Genomic DNA, 23,322 nt, shown 5'->3' with positions numbered 1-23,322 from the left:
GAAGTTCCACAGAACTTAGGTAAAGGTAAAGGGACCCCTGACCATTAGGTCCAGTCGTGACCGACTCTGGGGTTGCGGCGCTCATCTCGCTTTATTGGCCAAGGGAGCCGGCGTACAGCTTCCAGGTCATGTGGCCAGCATGACTAAGCTGCTTCTGGCGAACAAGAGCAGTGCACGGAAACGCCGTTTACCTTCCCGCCGGAGCGGTACCTATTTATCTACTTGCACTTTGACGTGCTTTCGAACTGCTAGGTTGGCAGGAGCAGGGACTGAGCAACGGGAGCTCACCCTGTCGCGGGGATTTGAAGTCCTAGGCTCTGTGGTTTAACCCACAGCGCCACCCGCGTCCCTTTTTCCATAGAACTTACTCCCAGCTAAATGTGTTCATGATTGTGACCTGACTGTGTAATCCTGCATTTGTCTGTTCTCATTGACTGCCCATCATGTTACTCCAACAAGCATCAGTTTGATGTTCTTTGGGAAGAGTTCTCCCAAGGTATGGGAGAGAGCTAATGTATATTGTTACGGAAATGAAAGATGGGGGGGGGGACACATCTTTGAAGTTGTTAAATGTTGCAGATATTATGCCTGAATGTATCCTTTCGACTTGACAGCTCAGGGAAGATACCTAGCTTTATAAATCATATAAAATCAACCCCTTTGCCAATTTCCTCTATTCCAACGCCATTTTGCCCTTGGAAAAAGGACTCTTTCCCCTGCCACCTCCCGCCATAACCCCTCAAGCGTGAGGACATGGTCACACACCCCACCCAGGGATGTGCCCAGGGGTGACAAATGCTGAGCTGTTAGTTTCCAAAAGCCCATCACCGGACTTGCCCCAGGTTATGGATGTGCAAAGGGAGCTCTACTGTCCTTTGATGGTGGGTACTTGAGAGGTGCTTGGACATGTTTTGCCTATGCTAATCTTGTACCAAGGACTTGTCTGGACATGTTTGCCAAGGTTGAACTAGTGCAACCCCTGTCTACCCCTCCCCTTTTGTGACATGTCAGTGATGTAAAGATGATGTAGCAATGATGCTGTATGAACTGTATTCTGGGATATTGTGGGAAGTTTTAAAAGTCAATGTCGCCCCTGCTCTGGGTTCCTTACTCCTGTGGGGACCTGTTGCGCAACAATAAATATCATGGTCTACTGACCCCTGTATTGCTGCTCCAGCCAAACTGACGGCGGTTTGGCTGGAATTTCCTTCTTTTACCGACTGCATGGACCCGCGGGGGACTTGTACCCCAACGAGCTGGGCTGTTGAGTAGTCTCTCACCCCAGAATTTTCCGTATCAATATTAATAAGTGTTATTTGCCACAGATGCATCTCTACTAGGAAGAACTGCTTCTGAGAAACAGCAAACAGACATTAATTGGGGGTCGTGGAGGGGGTGCAGTCTGGAGTGGTGGCTCTGGGCATCCCATTCTGCACATTCATTCAGTGTGTAGAAGGGGTCATGTGTACCTTCCCAGGTTAGTCGCAGCCTTCGTTGATTAAAAGGTTATATTAATAAAGATGTTTAAAGGATATTTTGCACATGTCCTGATAATGGACTTCTCACAGGAATCTAGTTGGGCACTGAGAACAGGATGGTGGACTAGATAGGCCTTTGGTCTGATCCAGCAGGGCTCTTCTTATGTTCTAAAGCTGATTTGACAGGAGTGGATGTGTGAGCATGTAGAACAGAGGCAGAAGGACTTGTTCAGGAATGTTCAACATCTTCCAAGCAGGCACCACTATCATAACTTAACAAAGAGCGTAGAGCAGACAAGAACAAGGTGATAAGCACCTTGATTGGAGAGCCTTGGTAAAAATCGCCCACTCTGATTGGAAACTAGACCTGTCAGTCACACAACAGCTATTCTTGCCCCTCTCACCCCATCTTGGTGTCTTCCTTATATGGCAAGCCATTTTCGCAGACACGCTGCCTGCAGCCATTTTGAAACGTCTCACATCCCCACTTTGTTTCTGTGTACTTTGGAGAAATCCCGTGTTGGCTCCTGATTTGGAATTTGTCCAAATATTTTGCATACCCCTGACTGGCTGGTATGCAGTATGGGTGCAGCCTGAAGCCCACTGGCAAAGCTTTAATTGATTTCAAGGAATCGCTGCTGCTCTTTTCTCATTCTTGGAGATAAGACATTTGCACGTATAAAGCATGCTTTCAGGATAGCTTCATCATCAGCTCAACAGGCAGCGTTGAATGTGACAGATTAAAGTCCACCGTTGTTCACTACAACTGTTGGTTACTGGCCAGATAGCTGAATTAAAATCTCATCCAGATAGGAATCTGGTTTAGTGCAGTTATTATACGTGGCAGTCATTCTTGTGGACTGTGCCACCTGTGATGATCACTGGTCCGTCATTGGGCCCACCAGGGATTACCATGGCAATTGCTCCTTTGTGGGAGTTTGATTAGTTTTCAAGTCCACAGCTCAGTGTTGTAGGGACAGCTAACAGGTCAGCAGATATATCCTGAAAGGGGGTGACTGGATGAGAATGGAACAGCATATTCAGTCAAGGATATTTAAGTTGATAAAGATATACACGGTATGGAGAAAGCAAATTGTGATAATCTCCTCTCCCCTTCCTCTTAATACTAGAACCGGGAGTCACCCAACAAAATTGTTGGGCAGCAGGTTCAGGACTGACCCAAATAAAACTTTTCTTCAAACAAAGCACCATTCATTTATGGAATTTGCTACAAGATGTGCTGATAGTCCTGGGTTAGATAGCTTTGAAAGTAAATTTGGAAAACTGAATGGAGGATAAATCTATCCAAAGCTGCAGGGAAAGTGTGGCCCACCCATTATTCCTGACAGTAGTCCATGCTACCTGGGGCTTCTGGGAGTGGTAGTCCAAAAACACCTGGAGGACCAGAGGCTCCCCACCCCTACTCAGGTGATTGTCTGGTGTTACAGTATTTGTAGAGGTGCCAAGGGAAGGAGTCATAACCAACCCGGTATCATTTATTTATTTATATTGTGTAAACGTTGTATATTTATGTTATTTCACTCAATAATATTATGTGCACAAGATGGCTTATTAAATCATTTGTCTAAAACAAATGATGAGGAAACTTTGGCCATCCAGATTTTGTCAGCAGCAGATTCAGGAGAGACCCAAATATTTACTCAAACAAAGCATGGTTCATTTATGGAATTTGCTTCAAGGTGTGCTGATGGCCCTGGGTTACATGGCTTTAGAAGATTAGGAAAACTGAAAGGAGGACAAGTCTGTCAGAAGCTGTAGGCCAGGGACGGGGAGACTGTGGCCCTCCCACCATTCCTGATAGTTGTCGATGCTGTCTAGGACTGATAGTATCTGGATTCCAGTAATATCTGAAGGGCCATGGGTTTCCTTCCCCGATCTAAAACTATTGTGTACAGATTGGTAAACACACACAAACACCCCTTTTAAAATATCAATGCAGTCTACTGAAATTTTATCATGCCTATGAAGCAGAAATTGAAGCATAGAAGACAAAAATCTACTGCCTGAAGACCTGGCCAAATAGAACAAGTTATAATAAGGTAAGCCTTAAGGAGCTTCAAAGTGGTCAACAGGGAGAGTACTACATGGCCCTCACAGAAGTCTGTATTCTGTATTTTGGGTGCCACTGTTAGGAAGGCCCTTCCCCCTAGTTAACTGTAGAAGCCTACCTCTCTTAACTTAAGGGAGGCACGTGGAGCACTTCTTCCCCTTGTCCTTCCATTTGAGGATTTTATTGTTATGTTCAGAGGCAGTAAGGCTAATCTCCTCCTTCCTGGTGAGATAAAGATGTATCCCAACTGAACACCCAACTTGTTCAGATGGTCTAAGACCCTGCATTGCCTTTCCACTTTTCATAATAAGCTAGGTCATAGGCAGCAAGGGACAGGCCTTTTACAACTATAGCCCTAATGCTATGGAATGACATATCACAGTACAGTGGTACCTCGGGTTACAGACGCTTCAGGTTACAGACGCTGCTAACCCAGAAATAGTACCTCGGGTAAAGAACTTTGCTTCAGGATGAGAACAGAAATCGTGCGGCGGTAGCAGGAGGCCCCATTAGCTAAAGTGGTACCTCAGGTTAAGAACAATTTCAGGTTAAGAACGGACCTCCGGAATGAATTAAGTACTTAACCCAAGGTACCACTGTATCATTTGTGCTGTGAACATCTCAGCTGCTCTTTCTTCTTCTTTTCTTTTTAAAGGAAGTGGAAAAACCACTACAGTTGTCAAAGGCAGGCTGGGTTAGGCCTGTATGTCTCTCTCCAGTTCAGGTTTGATGATGTGTGGAGCATTTACTGGATTTGCAGATTTCTGCTGTTGTCGGTATTTTGTATTTAAGATAAGCAACCAGAAGCACCTCCTAGAAGCAGGAATAAATAAATAAAAAGGCACATTCTGAAAGTGAAGTGAGAAAGAGCAGGGAGCAGCTCTCACCAATGCAACCGATTCCGCATTCCCATCATGTTTTCAAATAGGGACGCCTGTCATTTGAGAGCCGTCACTTCTTAAAATGCCATTTTACAAAGTATAAGGTACTTAATACTTCGTACAGCAGCAGCCATGCTCTCCCACGCAAGCAGCTGCCTTTGCAGGAGACAAGGGGACCGCAGCTGACCCGCCTCTTACGAAATCCTCCTTCCGCATATGCAATTCTTCCTTCCACTTCAGAGTCCTGTGATTAGTTTTATAACCTGGAGGGGAGATATAACTGGTGTGACCTTGGTAGTCATGGAAAATACAGGGAAAATTAGGAAAAGCGGGGCATAAGCTTGGTGAAAAGAATTAATGGAGGCCTGGCACCTTTGTTCCAAAAAGCCATTTCTCACCAGGCAGGTACATCTTTGAACCGCAGGTGCTGCAGATGTAGCAAAAATGCTCTCAAGCCTTTTGTTAAGCAACCCAGCAGGCGCCTAGAGGAAGGAAGACTTGATTTTTTAAAAAAGGGAACAACAACAACAACCACGGATGGAACATTCAGTTAATAAACATGCACACAACACAAAACAAATGCCTAACTCCAGAACAGCAGAGTTTATTCTAGTTTTCATGGAAACCCATTTCCATAGAAGGATTTCTGGGAATAAATTAGCCCTGACATTTTAATGCTGCCACACTGCTGGATGGCTCCAGGACAGGATATGACTCCTTCTGTTCTAATTGGTCGGCAGAGTGCCTTTTTCAAAGGCGGCATCCTGCATTTCTCCTCACTTAAGGCAAGGCAATAGGGGGTATTTATTAACAACCTGTCTTCTCCACAAAGAAGAGGGCAATTCAATGCAACCATTTAATCTGCAACAGTAAACAGCCCTTCTTCAGTTGCATGGAAAGACATGTGTAGATAGACCTGAATTTAGCTCCACTGATTCCAGTGTGACAGACATAACTAGTGCCCACTGGATCATGGCATTTGCTGATTTAGATTTCTTGTAATGTTAGGGCAACAGCCCACGGGCACAAATCACTTTGCAAAAGCAATGCTACTTTAGCCTAACAAAGCAGTTAAGAAAGCATGTATTATCTTAAAGGTGAAAGCATAACGGGCACTTCCAGATGGCTCTGTCTGCAATCCATACCTATGGAGATTCATATAGAATAAGGAAATCAGGTAGTCGGTTTATATGGAAGGAAGACCATTAGTCCATCCAGCTCCATGCTACCTATACTGACTTAGTGGCTCTCTAAGATTCCAGAGAGGGACGTGGGTGGCACTGTGGGTTAAACCAAAGAGCCTAGGACTCGCCGATCAGAAGTAGGTACCACTCTGGCGGGAAGGTAAACAGCGTTAGTCATGCTGGCCACATGACCCAGAAGCTGTACGCCAGCTCCCTCGGCCAATAAAGCGAGATGAGGGCTGCAACCCCAGAGTTGGCCACGACTGGACCTAATGGTCAGGGGTCCCTTTACCTTTAAGGTTCCAGAAAATAATCTTTCTGTACCCTACCTTGGACCAATCTGGACTGTAAGTCCTGGAAGACCTGCTGCCTGCCTTGCAGGCCTTTTTCCACCTGGCTTGGGAGGGCAGGGCCCTGACTGACTCCAGCTGCAAAAGCTGAGGCTAGTGAGTCAGAGACCACCTTGGCTGTCTCTTAGTGCAGACCCAGGTCATCGAACCTGAGCTTCCGCAGGTGCAGCCCGCCATGAGCCATCATGGGCAGGACTGGCAGCAACAGCACTAGATATATTCTGTGCTTATGGTGATATTTTATTCTAATTTATTCTAATTATGCTGTTTTAAATGTGCACTTTATTGGAGCTCCAGTAGTAATGTTTTATTTTCTTTTGAATTATTTTTTTTTGCTAAGTTTGCTGTGTTAAATGTGCATTCTGTAGTTGACCTCCTTTGTAATGTTTTATTTTGATATCTTTAAGATAAATTTTTTAGTTTCCTGTGAAGTATGTTGCTTTGAATGCATACTTTATACAGGTATTTGACTTTCTTCAGCAATGTTTTATTCTGGATTGTTTTATTTGATGTTTTAATGTAGGTTGTAAACCACTTTGAGGGTTTTTTCTTGAAAATAGAAAGTGGTATAGAGATGAAATAATAATAATAATAATTTAATAATAGTATCTGGGTGTTTATCTTGGGACGTTTTACGTGCAAAATGTATGCTGCTGTAAATGTCATTGTAGTAAAGGGATTACACATGTGGAAGGGAAACAAGAAAGACAATTTATTAAATTCTATATTATTACATTACAGCACAAAACAACAACTACTGTAATATACCATAATTCTCCATAAGTCAGAGCCCATTTCATCAAATGGATGTCTTCCTTTTCAGATTTGTATGTGTTTGTAGGATGGCAGGCAGGGAGGGAGTGGCTATTATTTCAAAGTGAAGCTAAAAGGCATAACTACGCAAGAGTTAACTGTGTCACATTGCTCTGCAAAGCCCTGTTTGCCAAGCTGAATTCAATGCATACCCACAATTCAATGCATTGCCACAATTTGTTCCCTCAGGCGAAAGCCCTTGTCCTTAAAAAATCTAAGTTCATTAACACATTAGGCAAGCTTCCAAGTGGTCCATATTTTTATGATAACCTATAAATAACTGCATTTGGAAATTAACAAAAACTATTCAGAACACAGCTGTAGGTGACTTTTCTATACTTACCCTTGAAAACATTAAGTCCTTCGAGTCAATCAATTGAAATTTCCAAGGTGTAACAAAACACTTTTTTGAGGGGGGAGGCTTAAATTTGGGGAGGATTGGTGGCCTTCTCCCACCATGCAGCTGCCCTGACCTAGGATAACCTTTCGAAGAACATTCCTATGGTGCAAAAACCTCAGTCAGCTGGAAGCCTTTTCATACAGACCACTTTGTTGTAACTGGGGGTAGCTCAACACCTAAACCGACTCCATAGGAATGTAATCCCTGCAACAAACTCTGTTTTTGCCTTGTGTGGCTAGATTCCACCAAGATAAGTGTTTACTACATTCCACACACACCCTTTTGCTTAGTGAATATTTGAGAGGTACAGACTCCCCACACTACCCCAAATAAATGCTACCTCTTATTTACTTACATTTCACATTCTGACCAAAAACAGAAATCTAGGTGACTGATTTAATAAAGGGCAACAAAGGCAGTGTTTTCTATTGTGATTCTGGATCACGCTCTCAAGGTGGCTCTGCCTAGTCCCATTTTTATCTGCCTTTCGGCAGAAAGTGAAAACTTTTATTTCAATGGGCTCTTTATACTGACATGCTTTAAGACATATTTGCTTTTTATCTTGCTGCTCATAGTATTTGACTTGTTTTTACTGCTGTTTTCAACAGAATCCAGTCAGCTGCTTACTTTGATAATCTTTTAGAAGAGCAGGGTCCATGCGATTGGAAATCCATAATGGTATCAACAAAGTGAGCACAACTATCAAAACCGATCACATAGGAATTGGCTCACTCAATGGGCTCGATCTACTCTAGAGGAATATTTCCCAGTGGATGAACTGCTGGACCAGACCAAAAGCCTGTCTAGCCCAGTTCCCTGTGGGAGCGACATCAGCTGATTGACAGGTGGACATTGTTTCAGGAAAATGGCCTTGTGAACCCAACTGGACCCCTTGGCAGGTGAAAATAGGCACGTAGACCAGAGGCTCTCCACCCCTGGCCTAGAACTTCATCTCTTATCTTCACTATTTGACTCTCCTCATTAATCAAGTGGGCATCCTCTTGGCCCTAGTGGTACCTTCCTTGACATGTGGTATACCATCTAGCTGAGCTTCTAATATTGTGGTTTTAAGCAACCCCCAAGTGTTTTGCAGATGTGGCCTTTGTGGCTTTCCCTTTCAACTTCCTTTTTACCAATTCCCTCATTTTTGGAAAGTTTCCTCTTTTGAAGTCAAATGTGACCGTGTTGGGATTCTGTGCAGGGTTTGGAATTGTCCATTTACATATATATTGAATTTTATAGCACTATGGTCTTTGTTCCCAGTCACTTCAACAACCCTTACATCTCATACCAGGTCCTAGGCACCAACTTAAAATCAAGTCTCTTGCAGCAAAAACAATGCACCTGCTGCCATAAGAAACTGCTTCACTTCCCTGAAATGGTTAAATACGTTGAGTGGTCCCAGGGTCAGGCCCTGGGACCACTCAACATATTTAACCATTTCAGGGAATCTCAGGCCCCTTTTCCACATATGCCCAGTCATGTAGGAGGTGCTTCCCCATGGTGTAATCTGACATTGCTGGGAAATGTGTGTCAATGCTCCAGCCTTACAGGTGGAAACAACCTGATGGGCAAATTGTAAAGCAAGCACAACCCAGTAGGAATTACTGGGAATTACTTCTAAACTACTTTGGTGGTATTTAAGGGTGCAAATATTAATGGGACACGGTTCAATTGGAAGAAGCACTTTAGTGTTCTTGGCCTTACTGATTTGGACCACTGTGCTCATGAACAGGAATTTTTAGAATGGGAGCCCTACAATGTAAGTCAACACTCATATTATCATCCTGAAGGACTCCGCTGTATGATTCTGTTTAACAAAACAAGGACTACCAGTACCCAATCTTGTGTCATACAAGATTGATTATTACTATTATTATTACTTTACTCAGTTCCAGGTACTGTTTATTATGCACTCTTGATTCCAAAACATCTTTGTTTCCTCTTATGCACTGGTGCCCCAAAGTAGCCTGATTGTTTTTTACATCTACATGTTGAATTCAATGAAACAAGAGAACTAAATCAAAATTAAGGGGGGGGGTGTGTGTGTAAGATCTGTGCCTTTTCAACGCAGCAAAATTCCTGCATGGCGTGATGTCTTTTCAGTGCAATCATATCAGCCTCTTGCAGGGCTGCAGCCATCTCCAAGGCCAGAGCAAAGGGTTAAGAGATCTTAAGGACCATCCATCTATCTATTGCATTTATATTTCACCCATTTCTCAAGGAGCTCAAGGTGGTGCACATGGTTCTTCCCCCTCCTTATTTCACAACAACTCTGTGAGGTAGGTTAGGCTGAGAGGCAGTGACTGGCTCAGGGTCACCCAGTGAGCTTCATTTCAGCCTTGGTCTCTCGACTCCTAGTCCAACATCCTAACCATTACATCAGAGCACATGCAGGACACGAGGGCAATAACTCTCTCTCACTAATATTCCTCAGCTGCTGGTATTCAGATACAGGATCTCTGATCCTGGAGTTAGCGTACACCTAGAGGTTTTAGTGATTAAGTGGTATGTAAATTCTATTAAATAAGAATCATTCTATCAAAAATAAACAAAGTCCTTCATTCATTTGTCTACCTCCCATTTGAAAGCTGTCTATGTAAGCCTCTGATCGCAGTGTAAAGTTCAGGGGAGTTCGCTACAACCCCCTGATCATTTCGGCTATCGTTTTCTTCATCTTTCAGCAAGTTGAAATCCTAATGATTTTATCTCGACTGCTTTCTTTCCGACCATATCCATCGCCTAAACAGAGATGATTTCTGATTTGTCTGGTTACATCGTTTATTTATTTTTGATGGTTGCTCAGTGCCCAGATTATTGTGGGGGGCAGGGGAGAATGAAGCTAATGACATTGACAAGATCCAATCCCTGGTTCACTCCTGCTTTAGCCAATTTATCACTCTCATTCACAGACACAACCTTCTAAAAACAGTAGTTAAGGCAGCTGACATACAGTAAATGTTAAGGGGATTCTGTGGAAAATACGAATAGGGACCATCCCTTTGTAAAGAGCTGAAGTAGAGTTTTTCAAGCAAAGGCCTGCAATCTTTTATTATTGTAATCTCTGGAGAAGTGCATCTACCCCTCAGCATTCTGTGATCTATCAGAAAATTCAGCTTTCTCTGTTTGACTTTGTGTTTATTGTGGTAACTTTGCACTTTCATTTTTCTGAAGAAGGCTGCTTCCCTATTTTTGTGTTCCACATTTGCATCTGTGGCGGACTGCATCTCTCTGTCCTTCTCATTTTGTCACACTCACATACTGGCAAAGCCTTCTAAGTAAAGGTACATGGCACTGATGCCCCCCCCCCTTTATTGGGCTGATCTCGACAAAATTACCAGATGTCCCTTACATCACTGAGTGAGGATGAAAGGGCTGATATAGGGGGGGTGATCTCAAACAATGATTCATTTGAACTGATGTCAAGTCCATGCCTGCACACCCTCTTCCCCGGAAGCTGTCATCCCAGATGTGTGTAGTTACGTGATGCATCTAGCAAAGCTTCTGCCTGTTGGTGGAGATGTGGCCTCTGAAGGATATTTTCCCATCTTTAGTGGGAATGCTCTTGGGTTTCATTACTCTGGTCTCAAGTCTGTCATGAAACATCTAATATAATTATATCACCTGTTCAGGCTTCCTCACAACTGTCATTATTGAAGTCTTGATAACAGGAAAGTGTATTGCTCTGAAGAACTTTTGACATGGATGCTAGCTGCTGCTAGGATTCCAATAAGCCAGCAATGGAAAACTTTGAAAAATTGACATTTATCTTTGTGGTATAAAAACTTATGAACTTTGGTTATTGGAGGGAAAAAGAACACATAAATTTCAGGTCTCCAGAGGGATAGAGGATAGAATGCTTCAATGTTATCTGGTAGAATTTTATTTCTTATGCTTCAGATTCCAATGCCCAACAATCATCCATGCCAGCTCAAGAAATATATATTGGTCTGCTCCTATGGCATGATGTAATAGCCCGCTACTGTACTTTTGGGCTGTTAGTAATGGTTATTATGCTTCAATAATTTTTTAAAATAAAAAATATATGAATATTTGGTTGGGCACATGAATGGCAATTTAAAAATAAACAAATCACAATGCTGCAGGACTGAGCCATGGTATTGAAAATAGGAACCAAGGTTGGGATTGATATAAGAAAAAAAAACCTGCTCCTTTTCCCTTTTGGGGTACCCAAGAGCCCATATAGAGTCCTTTTGTAGGTTCTCTATCGGTAGGAGAAAATAACAGAGACCAACCAGAGAATATTGAGAAGCAAAGCAGCTAGTAAGCCTGATTTTTATTGAAGCTGTTGCAACAGGGTGCTCCCCCACACGCAGGAGAGAGGAGGAACCAGAACAAAGGTGTGCCTGCCCTTACATATTTTAAATTGCCCGCCCTGGAGTCCAAGACCACCCCCAGAAACATCATACATACATTACAGAAGCGGTGTCGCCCAAGACCACCCCCCAGATACATCGTACCTACATCACAGAAAAGGCTGTCTACAACAGAAATCTGAGTGCGTTATCTCCTGTCTGGCAAATTACCTGATTGCATTATCTGCGTTTTGGGCACTCTTTTGTTATTATTACTACTTAATTACTGAATCTAGGTCACAGGTCACAGGCTCACACCCTGTTCGTATCTTGAATGTGCCCTTAAGACAGGATTTGTGAGGAAAGAGACAATGGGGAGGTTTCCCACTTTGACCTTGCAGAGAAATTGAGGTCAATTTGTTCAGGACCTAATCTGTGGGGTTTCAGGCATGTGGTTTATATATACAGTTATGAACATTTAATTTTTTAATATATGACCTTAAAATTCTTAGAACAGGATCATCTCAAATTAAATCTTGTGGTTTCAAGTGACTTATTTGTAAGACTTTAAAATAGATTTATTATTTGTGATTTCTCTGTCCTCTAATGCGCAAGTTTCAATCCCACAATAATCCTGCGAGGTAAGATAAGTGAAGAGAGTGTGACTTGCCCACCAAGGTCTTAGAACAGCTAAAAAGGAACTAGCATGCAAGAAACATAATTAGAGAACTGTTGGATCAGATCAAAGGCCCATCTAGTGCTTTCCTGTTCTCATAGCGGCCAACCCTGTGCCCATAGGATGCCAGGTAGGGCATGCGCACAACTGCACTCTCCCCACTTGCGCAACTGGTCTTTAGAGGCCTCCAACACGGGTGAAACATAGCCGTCCTGTCGAGTTGTTGATAGCCTTATCCTCCAGTTATTTGTCTAAACCACCCAAGTTGGTGGCCATCCAGTTTCCTTCAACTACACCACACCTCAACTCACTACTATTGGGCATACACTTTAGATCACTGTTCTTAACATGGGGGGTGGGGTAGGAGTCACATGCTCCTTTGAGAATCAGATGAAAGCTATAGATCCTCTCCCCAGAAAAAAATGCACTTAAAACACATACACATTTTGCATACAATTCGTTTTATTGCATTGGAATTATCTGTGGAATGCTCTCCGTAGAGAAACTCGCCTGGAGCCATCATTATATGTACCAGTATTTAGGTGCCAGGCAAAAACATTCTTTATCCAGGCCTTTGGCCATTAAACAATCTATGGCAGTGGTTCCCAACTGGTGGTCCGCAGACCCCAGGAGGTCCAAGTAACCCACCCAGGGGATCCATGGCACCATTCAAACAACAAAACTACTACCTTAGAGATAACATTTTCAAAAGTATGGGGCCCATGGCTTGGCTTTTAAAAATCAGGGTCTGCAGTACTATGCATCACTATGGCATTTTAAATATGTGTGTGGGGGGGGAATGTTATTAAGATTCCCCCCCTCCGTTATTGTTTTATTGTGTTTTATTATTATGCAATGCAAATTCTGTTTTTAATGTTGTACACCGCCCTGGGATCTTCGGATAAAGGGCGGTATATAATTTTAATAATAATAATTGGAGCGGGTTCACTGAAGCCCACTCAGACCCACAGCCCACACATTTCGGTGCTTCAAGCCTACACCCCCCACCGAAGCAAGGAAGGCGGAGAACACGTGTTTGAGAGCGGGCGAGCGCCCGGCTCAGCCAATGGGGGAGCTGCATTGGGGCGGCCGCTCCGCACTGAAGCGACCGACGCCCGGCGGCAAACCGGGATTTCGCGATCGTTTGCGAAATGGCGCCCTCTTCTTCTTCTGTTTACCCCGCTCCCCTTTCTCTCTAACCTGGGATTGGGAAGTTGGGGGGGGGGGGAGAAACCCTCGCGTTGTAGAGCATGGGGAGTCGAAATTATAGCGCTGGTGCGCCTCCTCACAGCCTGAGGAGAGGGAAGGAGGGAGGAAGCCCCCTTCTGCAGCGCCCTCACAACGGCAGTCTCGACGGTTAATCTGCCCCCCCCCCATTTTCCTGTCGAGCGCGCGCGCGCGCGCCGTTTCTCCTTTTCTCTCACCCGCCGAGGGGGTGCGGGTGGATAGGGGGGGGGAATAGGAGTAGGGGGGGAATAAAGGCGCGACTTTCCCGCCTCCTTGGCACACGCCCGGAGCTGCTGGCTCTCTTTCCCGGCCAGGCAGCTGCTCCCACCTCCTCCTCCCCGCGCCTGTGGCGGCCCTTCCCCGCCTCGCGCAGCCCTCCGGGCCGCCTGCCAGCCGAGCCTCCCCTCCTCCCTCTCCCCGCCCGCCTGCCCCCCCCCCCCCGTGTGTGTCGAAAGGGACTGACGGAAAGATGGCCCCTCCTTCCCGCTCCCCCCTCCTCCCTCTCCCCGCCTCCCCCGCCAAAGACGAGGCCGAGCTGGTGTTTTTCCACTCAGCAGGATGGGTGATGCTCGGCGCTCGCTCATTAGACAACAGACACGAGAGGTCAGGAAGAAAGCGCTTATAAATTACCGTTTCCTCCCTCGCAGCCCTGTTAGTCCGCCTTGGCACTCTCCCCGGGACACACGGGACAGACCCACGGGCAGCTAAGGCTCTGGACAGATACCTGGTCAGAGGGGTGCCGCTGCTACAGGTACCCGAGGCTCTTTTCCGAGGGATTTTTGATATAGATATATATTATTGCATATATATTGGGAGAGCAAAGGCACACAGGGAAGGACCTAAGCCCAGCCTTCGCGGCTCTGCTTTCTCTCTGTCGGTGGCTCCCTTTTCTTCCTTTCTTCCTCGCTCTCCTTCCCTCTCTTTTCCGCTCTCCCTCGTAGCGTTTAGGAACAAAGGGAGTCGGAGGCATATGGATCGCCTCTTGTCATTTACTGGAAAACGGGGAGCTACTCTGAAGAAAAGAAACGCTTCTTCCTCTTTCTAAGGGGCATCCCTCAGCCAAGGTGGGAAGCAAGAAATCCTGGCATCAGGGGGTCGGGGATTTTTTTGGCCAGGTTTCACCGTAGGCTGAGAAGCCCACCCACCCACCTACCTTCCCTTATCCGACCCCCACCCCTTTCCCCCTTCCTTAGAGATTTGTGTTTGTCCTTTGCTATTTACTTTTAGGATGCATTGCTTCTGTGCTTTTTTTTTGAGAGCGAGCGAGTGAGCGAACGCATGGCGGTTTTCCTTTTGTCTGGTGTCCCCCCCCCCCCATTAAAACGTGCATGCATGTGCACCTTTCTGGTTTGGCTGTATGGGGTCTCTCAGCAGTTACCTCTCTTCCCCGCCGCCGCCCTCCGACACCTTGTGTTAACTTTTAAATAACAGATAGCAGCTAAGTGGAATTGTCTGCTGGTGCGGCTAACGCTTTCCTCCTAGTTTTAGTGCGTTTTCTGCCTTTGTATGTGTGGTGAGCATGTGCTTGGCCCTCCTCACTCCCTTCCTCTTCTGTGCAGTGTGCGATTGAATTATATTTAAGCAGCGCTGTTCTCTGCTACTAAAAATCTACCAGAAAAGGCAAGCGCTAGCATTGCTACACGGTTGGTGTTAGTACATCTTTAACTGGACTGCAGTTGCCCTCTTGTGCACTCGTTCATTCATTTTCTTTGGGTTTGGAGTGGTGAAAGGAAAGGGATTGTGATACTCTTAGAAAGTTTGCTGGCAAGAACCGAATCTCCAGCACACTTCAGTGTCAATAAAGTGATTCTGGATTTCCACCGCTGTTCCTGGGATCAGAAGGCAGCACTAAGGTGATGAATATTCATCTGTGTGTGTGATCGTTTAACAAAAGGGAAGGATACAGACTTTTGAGGCAGCACCATCTAAATTTCCATATAAGAGCATGAGGAGGAAGGCACTTTGCATACGTGTAAGGATCAGCAGATGGCCAATTGAGGATATGCGTCTCCTTTTATACTGTTTTGTTTAGAGGAGAACAAAGTGTTCATTACCTATACAACCTGTGTTTTACCAAGGTGAATGTCTGAACTAGACATTCTTATTACTGCTGCTGCCTAATGCTGAATGCTTTTGGGAGAAAAGACCATTATCTTTCATACAGACCTTATTTCTAAGTATGCATTCTTTAAGCTTACTGTCTTTAGTGTTCTAAAAATAAGTAATATATACTGTGAAATGAAGAGCCAGGTGTGATGGTGAAGAAACAGAGCTGCCTATTTTGAAATCTTGAACGTCCTTGTAGCTCTTCCCAATGTGGATATAGAGCTTTGCTTATTCTTTTTTAAACATTCATAGTGACTAATTTTTAACCATATCAGGAAAGGCATTAAGAAAGTGTGCCAAGAAAAGTCAGTTGTGCTTAATGGGCTCTTTTGGTATCCACTGTACTTTCTTGTTCCTCTGTGTTAAAGACTGTCTTAAGGGTTGGGCTGAAAGAACCAAATAGGTTTGTCATGTTAACAGGCTATGTAATTTGGAGTTGCTGCTGGCTAAGATTTTGAAATCTCTTATTTTTTAAAAGGATATTTTGTTTTTAGTGAATGAGCTTATTAAAAATGTGGGGTTATTCATACACAGTGTTTGAGGGGAGGGAAATATAGCCCAGTCTAGGCCAGACCTCTGTGTCCTTGGCAAATGATTTTGTATGTCTAGATTTATATTTGAATAAACAAATAATCTCTCTAGCACCATTTGACTTTGGAATGTGGTGGGAATATTTTCCTGGAAGACATTGCTTGGAAACTGATCTTTTACAGTAGGGATGGATTTTACTTTGTACCGGAGATGAGCTAGTCATCTACTGTAATAACAATGTCATTTACTTAAGGCAAATGCTGAAGGTGAACGTACTGTTCAGAGGGGGAAATTATATGTTTGCTGTGGTGGTCTGTTTCTCTCTGTTTTCAATTTTACCTCTTTCTCCTTTAATCTTCCCAATATTGATCTCTCTTCTTTTTTAAATATGTTACTCCCTTTTGCTTTTCACGTCTCCCTCTGCCCTCCAGTCACCTTCTACCCTCTCCCCCAAGGTCTTTCATTTTCCTTTCCCACTTTCGTCTGCACTAATCTCCTTATAGCACTGGCACCCAAGAATGACATAAGCTTTGGCAGCCTGCAAAAGCAAGTGTGGCAAATAACATCCCATCCTGTAGGGGGCGGTATGCGAGATTGGACCAGCAAATACATTGTTACAGAATGGTAATGGGTGGGGGGAATAGGTTGTTGCTTTTCCCCCTGGGCTATATCGTGGATGGGCTCCAGTATGCAAACTTAGACAGAATTATCTTCAGAAATCTCTTAATTGCATTGGATAGAACTGTATAATTCCAGGATGAGGCCTATAGAATATTAGAGCATTAGTAAGTGAACAAATGGCCGGAAGTCTTGGTCTTTGAGCTGATCATAAAATGAGCAGCTTTGGTCAAAGAGATATAAGCAGGAGATTTTGGTGTAAAGCTGAAGCAACTCTCCAAAGGCTAATTTACAGTGGAGTAACTGAGTGCAATGTGATGATATCATTTAGGTATTGTTTTTTTGCCATGATGGAATAAAATATCATTAGAATTTCTTCTGTTCCTCTTTTCTTATGGGAAGGGGAGAATGGACTGAGACATAAGAGTCTGATAACTGATTAATGGGGGAAATGAATAAATGCCTGATGAGAATACTAAAAATAGGTGAATGAGGTATAGACCTGTCAGAATCTTGTTGCTTCATTAGGGCTTGGGTGAACTATAAGCCTCTCTTTCAGGGTTATTTCAGTAAAGGTTTTCCAGTCTCACAGTGACTTCTCAAATATGGCCCACAGGGTACTGAGGGCAAAATTACGCATGACTTTGGAGCTGTGTGATTGGAACTTTTGATGTTCTATTTTCTAATGTAATGTAACTGAAGTGAGGCTGCCAATTAGATTGGTCAAGCAGCACTTGGGAAGTCTATTCACCCCTTTTCCTACTGCACCATACTTCAGTCAAAAGCACACATCCTATGCTGTTGTTTGCTCTGTGGTGGGAAATAAGGGCATTATAAAATGTAGTATTGTGAGTGATGTGGTTTTGTGCTTTGTTTTTTGGTGCAGTTTTTAGTTTGATCATTTGTTTTAATTATTGGATTATTGTTATTTTTATGTTTTGCATTTCTGTTTGTGAAAGCCAGTTTGAGCACCTCCTTTTGTGGAGGGGGAAAGTGGGATATATATAGCCTTCATTCTGCCTCCCAAGATTTTTTGAGGCATTTAAAACTGCTGCATCTAGAAAAGTGTAACTAGAAGCCTTTTGTTGAGTAGAGCCTACATGTGAGAATGTCAGGATAGGTATTCATGCTCATAAGTGGGTGGCCAAATTGTGGCATGGTTGCACCTAGTGTCAGAGTTTGTGGCATTTCTGGACAATAGCCAGAGAGCTATTGTTGTTGTTTAGTCATGTTCGACTCTTTGTGACCCCATGGATCAGAGCACGCTAGGCACTCCTGTCTTCCACTGCCTCCCGCAGTTTGGTCAAACTCATGTTAGTAGCTTCGAGAACACTGTCCAATAGAGAACTATTAGGTTTGACTATTGAAAGGAGCCAAAATCACCCCGAATCCTGGAAGTAGCCTATGTCTTGAAAGGTATGCTAGTGTTGCACTGTCTCACAGTTTGTGCTTGACTTGTGGTGCTTTTGCCTTAAAGGTTGCCTGTCAGTGTTCTAATTGATCATTACACTTGGGAATGGGAAGGATTTCCCCCACTTCCAGGCTGGTGTACGTGGTGGGAGGGAAGTAATTTCCTTCCCTTGGAATACATGGATTGGATTACTTGTCTGAGCAGCATCATGTTGTGAAAATGTTCTGTACTTGCTTGAAGGCATCATCACTGTTATGTTTGCTGTTTCTCTGTGCATGTGGCACATCTTTTACAAAGTGAGGCCCAATTAAGACACAGCAGTATGGGTGCTGTTGAAATGCATCTGTGGAATTGGGGCTTAATGTCTACAATCAGCTCCCCACATGTATCAGTGGGATTGTGTGGCCATCCCTCAAGTCAGCAACAAACCTTTCTAATATCTGTATCTAAATTCTATTTGTCATATCCAACAGAATAAAAAATACATTTTTGTTTTCAGTGTGGTAGTGTAAATGACTCTGTGAAGTAATTGATCTTCAAGAAAATAATGATGTGGCATAGACAGGCATCATATTGCTATTATGCCCTGGGGAGGAAAGAGGTTATGAAATATCCTGTGATACAGATCTGAGTTTAATCTTGTATATAATTTACTAAACCATAAATTCAGGACATCTCAGTAGGACAAGACACTTTTCCATTACACAGTGCTGAAAGTGGCTAGCGTTGTTTTGGTAAATGTTTGTAAATTAATGTGAAAAGAAACTGTTCTATGGAAATGGTTCAAGATGCTGCTAGTCTTTGATATCGCCTGATGATCACATGACTTAAGTGCTGAAGTAGTGAGATAAGATACTGTGCTTGACACAAATGGTGAAATGGTGGTGGAATGGTAGAGGGGATGTGGAGCATCTGGATGTTCAGATCCCAATATTTCAGAATCCTGTTGCATTATGGTAAGAATGGTTGGAGAGAAAGGAAGGAACCTTGTTGTTCTTGCTCTTGAAAGAATGTTATATGTTGTTTATTATATAGCATGTGATAACCCAAAACAAGACTACACTAGTACTTATCTTCCCCATATAGAATGCCCCTCTTGCTACCCTGCTACCATAGAAAAGGCACACACACAAATATATAAAGAGAGACAGGACAGAAGAAGGAGAGGAGGGAATATGAAGACAAGTTAAGTTGTGGGAGAAGACGATAGGAGTCAAAAGGACCACTAAAGTATTTTTTAATCAATAAACTCAAAGTAGTTACAGGATTGTGAAAACAAGGTCATGTAAAGCCATCTGCATCCTGCAAATGTCACGTGTAGGTTGATGACAAGCATATAAGCACTAACGTTTCTGTAAACATATGCTTGGTTCTCCCCACTCCCCTTCCTTCCTTTGAACCATTTCAGTGGAGGTGGCAAGGGGTGGGGATTGGGAAGGCAAGAGATTTGGGGAGCGGGACTAGTGTCCTGAGAAGGAGTCCCTCCTTCTGCTCAAACCTCCTCCTGAACAACTTTTCTTCAGAAAACTGAGCGGGGGAAGGCTAAAGACTGTGCTTGGGGAACTTGTGATCTTGAGCTGGGAGACAGCGCCACCTAAATGCCCTATTCCCCTAGTAACTAGGCAGGAGAGCAGGAAGTGTCCCTGCTTAAGGGGGAGGAACAGTTCTTTTGTGGTATCAGCAGCCTGCCCCCAACTCAGATTTCTTTGCACACCTAAGGAACAGAGGAGAGAAGCCTGAGACAATGGCTGCTGATGTCACAAGGGCATTCTTTCCCCGCTACCCTCCCACCTGTAGCTAACATTGGAACAGGGACAGGCTGCCCAGAGGAAGGTGAAGTAGGCAGAGACATGAGGTAAGGGTAAAGGCAAGGCAGTGGGCAGAGGTAAAAGCTCCAGCTCCCTAGTGACTGAGGAGGAAAGACCGAAGAAAGAAGCTAGAAATCCGACACGGCTTGATCCACTCATTTAGCTTCATTGTTTCATATTTTTGCTTAACATTTATCTACTTAGCCTGCCTCTGTTTCTTTCTGTATGGTCTTTTTGTCCCCATTGTTGTAAGTCTCATCAACCAATGAACAAGCATCCTCAGCATTTATAACAGTTTTTAGATGGGGGGGAAATGAAAGCTGACTATAGGGTGGGGGCCGTGAAAGCCTTGCTAGCAAGGCAAAGCTACACAAAAGTGCTATGGCAGCAGGATGCTCCAGCTCTGCTAACCAGCTTCCTTTCCACCAGATATGTAAGTATTCCTCAGTTAAGCAGGGCTTAAAGGCCAGAAGCAAATATCTACTACTGCACTGCTCTTATTAATAATATTTATTGGTTGCTTTGCTCATAGAAGTAACTCAAAGGACAATTAGGTTTGTCTGCAGTACAAAATACATTATATGTAGCGGTAGTAATAATCACGATTATATACTTCTGGGCACCCCCTCCTGGTGCATTTCAGTTTTGTCCCATTATTTTCTACTTTTGCCTTCAAGCTCAAACACGATTTTAGCAGGGATTGATTATTTTTTTCCTCGTGGCAAGTTAAAGCCTGTTCATATATAGTTTAGGGCAGCCTTCTCTGTATACTTCTTCCCTGTCTCTGCATCCTTACAAAATTAACATTGCTTTGCTAGTGCAGCTGTGAATGTGAGCTTGCTTTGTAGATGCAGCTTGCCTCAAGATTTTGCTTCATAGAAGCACTGCATGTGTGCCCTGTCCCTAACAATACTCTTAACGTTTCAAGCAGAGGCTATTGTCTAATCCCAGATAAAAGCACTTTCTGCTGTTAAGGTCTGCTTTACAAATAATCACTTTTCAAAAACATATACACCAGTGCCAAGGTCTCCAACTCATATGTGTATGGTGTGAAACTTTCATTTGCCATTGTGTAAGATATGCAACTGTCCCAGTACTCATAAGAGACAATGCACAGGTATGCCAGTCTCTTCAATGGGCTGGGAGACTTATTGAACTTACTGGAGCTTGTTTAAATCATGTTAAATCTATTTGTTTTAAATTACAGTGGTACTTATAAATGTCAAATATTTAAAAATGATTTCTTGAGGGGAATGAAATGTCTGAAAAACAGTGCCATCTATTCTCATTCAAGATGTGTCCTGTACTGTATCTCTGAATAAATTGGGGTTTGAATATTAATTATATTTTATCATTGACTTGTGACTTTCCTTTAAAGAGCAAGTTGGCTTGTTCAACCAGAGAAAGTAATAATACTGTTTTTTTTCTATGCTGAATTGATTCTTTTAAATTATTATTTATATCATTATTATTTTTAATTTTATTGTTATTACTAATGCAACTACTTTTAGTTTTAACAATATCATCATCACCACTCCACCACCATTATCATTTTATTTAATTATTGTTAATTCAGAAAATTATTCCAGATGTTGCAGAGGTTCAAGTTCTAAGAGCTTGCAGTAGCTTAGACTTAGAAATATTTTCCACCTAAAGCAAGTTATAGAAAGATAAAAATAACACCAAGAGCTACAATGTTTCAAGGTACACAGAATGAGAAGCCCAGCTCTGTGGCTTTGTGATATACCATTGTGTTCAAATTGTTCTGAATTTTTTCAGTTTTATGTTGTTGTTGTTTAGTTGTTTAGTCGTGTCCAACTCTTCGTGACCCCATGGACCAGAGCACGCCAGGCACTCCTGTCTTCTTTCAGTTTTTAGTTTTATACACACTGCCAAGTTTAATAGACCTGATAAACTGTTGAAACTGAATGTAGAATAACTGCACATTCCCACATATATCCCCTTGCCTAGCAGAAACAAAGTGTATTTTTAATGGACAAGTAGCTTCTAGCCCCCTGTATGAATTACTTTAGCTTTAGCCTGGCATGCACAACAAATTTGATAGTAGTTAACTCCAGTTGCAGCTGGAGGAATTTGTTTTCTACATTAGGACTGCCTTTAGACTTAATGAAACCCAGCTTTATAGCTGCTCAGCCTATATCCAAACCATGCTTAACTACACAATAGTTTGACTATAGCACTGAAACTACACTTCAGCCTGATGTTGTGTATACTCCAAACATTTAAAGCAAATTCTCCTCTACCCCCAAATAATCCTGGTAATCCTGGAGGTATTTGTTAAGGATGTCAAGAATTGTGCTCTGTGAAGGGTAAACTACAATTCCCAGGATTCTTTGGACAGATGTGCTTTAAATGTTTGGTGTGCACTTGCAGAAATGACTCAATACACCACATCCTGCCTTGGTAAGTACAGAAGAGGTGTTTAGCTATTTTAATAGAATACACCTAGGCAGCTTATTTTCAGTTAGAGACTGTCAGGACACGAAATACACTTTGTTACTATCTCTACTTCTTCCCCATCTCTTGCAGAACTGCACAAATTCCTTAGCACAGATTATTTTAACTCTTGCTTATAGATAAGACTTCAGGCTGCTACCAGAATGTGGGCATTAGAAGAACAATGTAGTAGAGGCCTGTCAAAACTGCAGACTTGGGGAGAAATTTGATGCCTTGGTACTCTTCAGTTTCCAATCCCATTCTCTCTGCCTTCCAGTCCATCCTCTCATACTTGAGCCAGCTCCCTGCCCTATGCCAGCAGAATCCGCTATAGGACCCAGAGAGGGTATTTGCTTTGCAGGATCTAACTAGGTACCGGTAGTTGAGAACCGTTACAGAGTTCTACTGATCCCTGTACCTATTTGCAGACTAGGTCTCTGGCAAGAAGAGATCCAGAAACAGTTGCTGTGCCCCAAAGCCAGAAATAGAGTTCAGTGTTAGAGCACATGCTTTGGAAGCAGAAGGTATGAGGCTCAGACCCCGGCATCTCTAGATTAAAAAGGACCAGGTAGAATGTTGTGAGAAATACTTCTTCCCGAGACTTTGAAGAGCCACTGCAAGTCAAGAGTGCATAATACTGGGCTAACTGGACAGACTTACCTGGTGTAAGGCAGCTTCTTATGTTCCTAAGCTGTTTTTCAGCTTTTCATTTTTCAAGACTAAAAGATCAGAGTCCCTACTGTAGGCCACAGAGGACCTTTCGGTGCTAGAAAATGGCTGTAAACAATGGAGATCCTAGACAATGATGCACAAACAAATCCCAGGGAAAGTGATAAGTCTCCCTGTCTTGCTGCAGGAACGTAATTTTTCTGGATCTTAAGTTTGACTTTTGAGACAGTTTGCCAGAATTTCATTTTTTTAAAGCTGGCACATTGTATGAAAGATTAAAGCGGAAAATTAGGGAGGAACAGTTGCCTGGTAGTGCAGACTCTGTT

The 23,322-nt window shown here is 43.3% G+C and overlaps 1 protein-coding gene and 1 long non-coding RNA gene across 16 annotated transcripts in view; one reads left to right on the top strand and one right to left on the bottom strand.

Annotated features, from left to right (window-relative positions):
- Positions 1-2,447: 2,447 nt before the first annotated feature.
- On the bottom strand, positions 2,448-5,691 carry LOC310671244. Its single transcript, XR_014507924.1, has 3 exons — positions 4,803-5,691; positions 4,437-4,693; positions 2,448-2,494 (listed from the first exon to the last, which is right to left on the bottom strand). It is a non-coding gene; the product is annotated as an uncharacterized lncRNA (long non-coding RNA).
- Positions 5,692-13,218: 7,527 nt separating this feature from the next.
- The window catches only part of SLC6A6 (solute carrier family 6 member 6), a 60,232-nt gene continuing 50,128 nt past the window's right edge, over positions 13,219-23,322 (top strand). Inside the window, exon 1 of one of the 15 annotated variants that reach the window (XM_083426967.1) lies at positions 13,219-14,147. The gene's annotated coding sequence lies outside the window, so the exon portion shown is untranslated. Of the gene's footprint in view, positions 14,461-16,379; positions 20,304-23,322 lie in introns of those variants that run through there. The other 14 variants (XM_083426970.1, XM_083426966.1, XM_083426968.1 and 11 more) reach the window with 14 other exon arrangements.

The sequence above is a fragment of the Podarcis tiliguerta genome (assembly GCF_965153285.1).
Source record: "Podarcis tiliguerta genome assembly, chromosome: 2".
In the NCBI taxonomy this organism is placed as follows: domain Eukaryota; kingdom Metazoa; phylum Chordata; class Lepidosauria; order Squamata; family Lacertidae; genus Podarcis; species Podarcis tiliguerta.
Note: the sequence above shows the minus strand (reverse complement) of the source record. Positions and strands in the feature narration are given on the sequence as shown.